Here is a 6,482-nt window from a genome sequence, read left to right as displayed (position 1 = left end):
TAAATAAGTGAACGATTGGTAGCTAATACTCATGGCATTAACTATCTTATCATAGATAATCAAAGCATCTAATTAAAAAATTTCATGTTAATCACCTAGGAGTTGAGATAACTAATTAACCTTTATTTAAACATCACCTAGGAATTTAGATAACTAATTAACCTTTATTTAAACATCATGACACATGATTAAAATTATTCTACATATGGGGATAGCCATTTTCAATAAACTAAATTACTTTTATCTACAAATCCTTGTTTGACCTAGTATACCATAAGTAACAAGAGCTGCACTGCAGCGAAGTTCCTGCCAAAATGCCAAAACAGGATAGTTTTGCAAATCAGGGACCAGCTTCTGGCTTCTGTGTAAGAAAATTATGCTTGAAATAGCAGATTCTCGGAGGGATAATGTTATTAATCATTAGAGCATTCCAACAACTTGCTTCACCCATCCAAATATAAGCATGGTTGGCTTGACTGAGGTATAATTTATTTCGTAGTTCTTTGTGATTATGCCTTTTGTAGAAATTATTTTACATAGAATATATGGATATTTTAATATTTGAATAGAAATAAGAAATAGAGCCACTATCTTAAAGGATATAAATTCACTATATGAAACAAGCATACCATGCAATAATTCTGAAATGTTCCCCCCTTTGGTAGAACCGTGCAATTATAAATGGTTTTCTACAATTTGTTAATCCATTCAATTTTATATGGCTTTCCTACAAGACCTTGAAATATTCTATAATTTGTTAATCCATTCCTTTTAAAAACACGGGTCCTAACAAGATAAGAATGCTACCAGCCACTCTAGTAAATGCAAGGGGAGGGACACGAAAAAAGGGCCTTAGGATATCTGCATAAAAATACCAATTGCACCATTACAGAAACTGGCATAGACTACTTGGCAATCACACAAATATACAGTCATTAGTTGTTTCTTTAAATGTTAGACTCTAGTTTTCATGTATGAACTTAGCATAATTATATATTGAAACTTTTAATTTCTGAAAGCAAAGGCCAACATATAAAAGCTTAGCATTTATACAAGTGTAGCATGCTTGTTCAGTTGTAGAAGAATCATAAATTACCATTTGGTTGTCTGCACAACTAGCAAGTGAACCTGATATTTGTGAAACTATATTTAATTGACTCCAAATTGGTGATGATAACCTTTCTCCATGTTGATATACAATTTGTTTTGGCTATATACCATATCTATCGAGGCTCCAGGCATAGACCTACCACCATGATATTTATCTCAATCAAAGTTGTGTCCCTAAGCTGTTTGCTGGCGACCTACAATAGAAATGAAGGCAAGAAATCTTAGATTACGCCAAAAGGATTTTTGTAGCATTAAACCAGGCAGAAAATGACGGTTGGGTGGGTTACGTTGTGAGCATTTGTCTGAGGTTGATGGCCCCCAGTGGAATGGTAGTCTATGTGCCACAACAAAGGACTCATATACCCTTCTTTTCTTTGATATTGGATTGAAGCACCAGACTACAAACATCACAGCTGACAAAACAGGAGACTAGAACAAAAAAATAGCAGCACACAGTGGGGTGATTGACTGTTGACAGGCTATAGCAGCAGAGCACCCAGCTGAAAAGCAATTATACAAATATCAGCTTCAACAAAATGATAACAAAAAAATTGGATGGTGAAGCTCATCATACAAACAGAAACCAAAAGCAGAAATCCCAGATCTCTAATTCATTGGTTACAAACCAGTCTATATCTGATTAGTACCTGCCTGGTTATTATTGTATTCAAGATCCTGCAATTTTCAATTATTTGATATTAATGATTTGTGTTAAATTTATCAACCGACGTCAAATATTTGTTGCTATAATGTCAAAACAAATATTCATCGGTTAAAGTATTTCCCTGCTTATTCTAGCCATCAGGAAGGAGGAATTACATTTGTTTAGTCGGAATTACATTTGTTTTGTCAGTCTATGCGATTGCATCTTAAGTTGCAGGTTTTACTAAATTCAATGTTGCTGGACCAATCTAGCAGTATAATGGAAGAACTTGATCCTTGGAAAATTTCTCTTTATTTCCTTCCCTGTGTTATTGCAAATTTTGTTCTGTTGCATACTTGATTAAATTATACTGCTATTTTTTTCTATCTTCACAAAATATTGCCAATTTATGAATATATTATCTTAAAGCGTATGAATTTACAGAGTATTAATTACAGATTTTGCATTTATACTACATCTGTTCATAATGTAACACAATGTTGTACAGATTCATACAGAGTATTAATTACAAATTTTGCATTTATACTACATCTGTTCATAATGCAACACAATGCTGTACAAAGTTCCATGAAATGTTTACGATTCTTGTATAGGCTTTTAAAGTATACTTTCCTGCAAATTTAGTTTGAAAACTCCGAAATAAGAATATGTATAGAATGATATAACATTTATGTAACTGAAGGGAGGATATTCATACCATACAGTCTGTGAATCAGAGAATAAAATTCAAATTATATCTATGATGTAATATTATATATTTAGTATTCACCAACCTTTTTCCTAAATAAAAAATTGTTTTGATGATAGGTGAAGTAGCTAACCCAAAGCATTATAGATATAGACTTTTATGGGATTACATAAAAAAAAGCTCAGCAACAAATAAAACAATTCATTTTAATATAAGCTGATGCCAATATTCTCAAAACCATAGTTGCAAAATGTGTGACTTGGCAAAAAATTGGTATAGTCAATTTTTCATATTTAATGCAGTGATCACAAGTTTCCAAGGGCAATGAGGATTGTATGTGCAGGTTTCATGGACAACAGGAGATTAACTCGAACCCAGTGATAGGACAACCCTTCTTTGTAAACCCCATAACTGAAACTAGTACAGGTGTAGGTCACATAGGATAGCAAGATTGCTATTATAGACACGCTTCAATCATGATCCAAATACGATTCAAGTGCACCTCAGAGAAGGGCTCAAACATGATACAACCACACTGAATGATCCAGAAAACTCGAGAATGAATTCAATTGAATCCAAATGCTGATACTGTGAGAAATATAAACCTTTCCCAAGGATATATAAAACAAGAAGATACTCCAACAAAAGGTCACGGAAAGGATAAAATTGTTTAGTTTTTCAACCCAAAATAAAAACCCAGGACTTTGAAATAGAAGAAAGGATTGCTAAACCGTAAAAGAAAAGAAACAAGAAAGATATTTTGGAAACAAAACGAATGGGGAATTCAAAAATATAAACAAACAAATTATACCAAATCATTAAAAACATAAAAAAATGCATAATAATAGCTCTTCAAGAAAATATTTAATAGTGGAAAAATTCCTTGCTGTTCCATCACACGCCACATGACGAGGACAAAAAACATGCAGAGGTAAATCACTTTGAAAGAGAGAAAGAATAGAAGACGCCCACACCTCACAATGATGCATCCATCAAATTCCATGCCCTGCTCTCCACGGGCGTCATATAAAATGATTTCACCAGGTTTAAGTGAGAATATCTTGTTCTTGCCAAACAACTCCCCACAGCCTACAAAATAATTACACCAACAATCAAGATCATCCCCTGCTATCATGTGACTTCCTCACTGCGGATTCGATGCATAAGGAAAGACTAAGGTTAAAATTGTACGCTCCTCTTAAAGGAAGATAATTAGAAAGGCCAAGAGAGAAACTCTCACTTGCCACAACATAGAAAGACACAACACAAAGAATTTGTTTGCCCGTGTCTACCTTCAAATGCCCTTACATAGAAAACAACTATGAATTGGGTTTTTACCTAAAACATTATGTCAAGCCTCTTAGGATGGATTGTCTCAACAAACCTTTGAATGTCTTTTTAATTAGGGTTTTACGTTGTCTGGATTTAGCGATTCAAAGCCCTTAATCATCTCAGTCTGTAGATTTTCATAAGCCACAATTTTTGAACTATTCCCGACCTGAAGTCACACAATTGAATGAGTAAGATCTAAAAATGCCTTAAAAACTTATGTAAAAATGATTCTACATTCAGGAAAGAAGATGAACAATATTTTACTACACTGGTATACAATTTCTGAACTACTCCCGACCTGAAGTGACACACTTGAATGAGTAAGATCTAAAAATGCCTTAAAAACTTATGTAAAAATGATTCTGCATTCAGGAAAGAAGATGAACAGTATTTTACTACACTGGTATACAATGCAAAGCTATCCAAATCACATCTGCAAAACAAAACCAGAAAAGGAATTCTCTGTTAAGGTTTTTTTCTATCGCTGATATTATAGTGGTAGTTAGCATGTGCTCTGTGTATGCTTCTAATGTCAAACCCTTATCACCGAGATAAAGCTTTCTGGCATGTAAAAAGGAAAAGTAAAGAATGGTGCATTAGTCCTTTTATGACTATTATGCTTCACTGTTCAGAAAATGTCTATAATGGTGTATGAAATAGAAATGTAGGATAATCGAAGGAAGAAGTTGAGATACCTGTCAACAAGGCACTCACACTGCAGTTTTGGCTACGTGAATCATCCTGCAAGGTGCCACGTACACCATTTAATTTCTACCTTCCAAAGCCTGTGGTCTTTTCTTTCGAGGTTCTGCTAAATCTACAGTCTGTAACACTCTACCAGAGACCTTGGGAAACATGCGTTCTCTCGTCTCACATTTCGTATTTTCCTTCTGACAATCTCTTACGACCGAATTCAGTCCAATCAAATCTCAGAAAAATAATTTTTTGAGATTTTAAACTTAAAAAACTCGCATGTTTCTTAGATTGAACATAGCACTAAAGAAGGAAAAACGAAATTCTAATCTCTTATTGGTTGCAGCTGTTAAAGATTAATCAGGAGTTAATGTTTAGCCCCTCCGCTATAGTTTCCTGCAGGTAGGAACTAATAAGTCACTACTTAAATCAAGGTTGAGATAAATCAATTACTCACTTATTCAATAGAAAACATAAATCTGACATGTTAGGGGGGGCTCACAGGCTAACTCATTTATAGAAGTTTTATTCTAAATTTGTATCATCCTTACCTTATGCTTGGGAGCATAGGGTTCATGTAGGCTATGGATTTGACATACCTACATTTTGTGATTATATAAATTTATGTAGGTTCGTTATTTATAGAAAAATATTGGTGGATTTCTTTTATAAGAAAATTATGTCAAATCTATTCATCATATATTACTTGATTAAGAACATAACTTTAAAATGAAAAAAATCATTCAATTATATGTATAATATTATTATTTTAAAATTTTAACAGAATTTTTTGACAAGACTCGAAGGATATTGTAGTTATTATTGGTGTTTTAAAATGTTCTAATATTGTAATTATTAAATGAATATTTAATGTTTGAAAAAATATTGTGGTTGAGTTATAAGGAGTTAAGTTGTAAGACATTCTATTTGGTAACTTCTAGTTAAAATTTATACTATTAACAAATTATTAGATTAAATTATTAATTACATTTATAAATAATTTAAATTATGCCATTCAAGTAATTTCAAATTCATGTCTTCCTTTCAACTAGAATCATTTAATTTTATTGTTAGAATTTTAAAATTGACATTTAAACTATTGTACAAATGGAAACATTATAAACTTAAACATATAAATCTATAAATTCATTATTGACTATTAAATCATCCCATTTACAGGTAATTATAATTCTAAAGAAACTAAAATCAATTGTAGACTTTAATTAAATAGGGTTGGATAAGTATATTTCACTATTGGATTATCACACCCATAATCAATCAGTTATTGAAGACTCTGTTACATTATATAATAATTTTTTTATCATTAAAATTTGTATGCTTAATGTTTAGGGTACTTAATTTGCACCTAAGCAATCTAACCACTAATTAGCGGATAGACTATTATCACTACTCTACCTTTCTAAACTAAGATACAAGTTTCAACTTCTATGTCACGACCCAAATAAAGATTAGTAATTTTTAGACATTTATTCATGATAACATTTTGATATTTTGATGATATTTGAAGTATTGACGACATTATGCTATTAATGACATTTTTATATGATGATGATTAACATTTTAATATAATTTTAATTAGGTGACGATGTTCATTTAATGATTTCTATGACGCTATTTAATGAAGTTAATGACATATTTTAAATATGATTATGTGATGATGATATTTGATATTATTTTTATCATGATGATCTGATGACCTTGTTGAGTGCGAGGTGGATGCAGAATCGACCGTCAAAGGTAGACATATGATTAAGCTGTGAAGCAAATCAATGCCAAGTCTGGAAAACATCGTCTGTTTTGACAGTCTACACTCTGTCTCTTCTTCAATAATAAATAATAAAAGAGTCACAATAAATGGAATCAAGGAACACAAATATCTGTGGAAGACAGTCATACAAAATGGCATCTCATATTTTAATTAACTAACTGACGAGCATTATAAACACTCTGTCTAATGGTTAAATCGTGGAGTAG

The 6,482-nt window shown here is 32.0% G+C and overlaps 1 long non-coding RNA gene across 2 annotated transcripts; it reads right to left on the bottom strand.

Annotated features, from left to right (window-relative positions):
- Positions 1-565: 565 nt before the first annotated feature.
- Positions 566-4,897, bottom strand: LOC131029671 (uncharacterized). Of its 2 annotated transcripts, XR_009102804.1 has the most exons (4): positions 4,490-4,897; positions 3,847-4,227; positions 3,437-3,551; positions 566-1,610 (listed from the first exon to the last, which is right to left on the bottom strand). It is a non-coding gene; the product is annotated as an uncharacterized LOC131029671 (long non-coding RNA). The 2 variants fall into 2 exon arrangements; XR_009102803.2 differs by having other exon boundaries at positions 3,847-4,897.
- Between the last annotated feature and the right edge of the window lie 1,585 nt (positions 4,898-6,482).

This window comes from Cryptomeria japonica, chromosome 9, assembly GCF_030272615.1.
Source record: "Cryptomeria japonica chromosome 9, Sugi_1.0, whole genome shotgun sequence".
Classification (NCBI taxonomy): domain Eukaryota; kingdom Viridiplantae; phylum Streptophyta; class Pinopsida; order Cupressales; family Cupressaceae; genus Cryptomeria; species Cryptomeria japonica.
The sequence above is the reverse complement of the archived record's forward strand: the minus strand, read 5'-3'. Positions and strand labels throughout refer to the sequence as shown.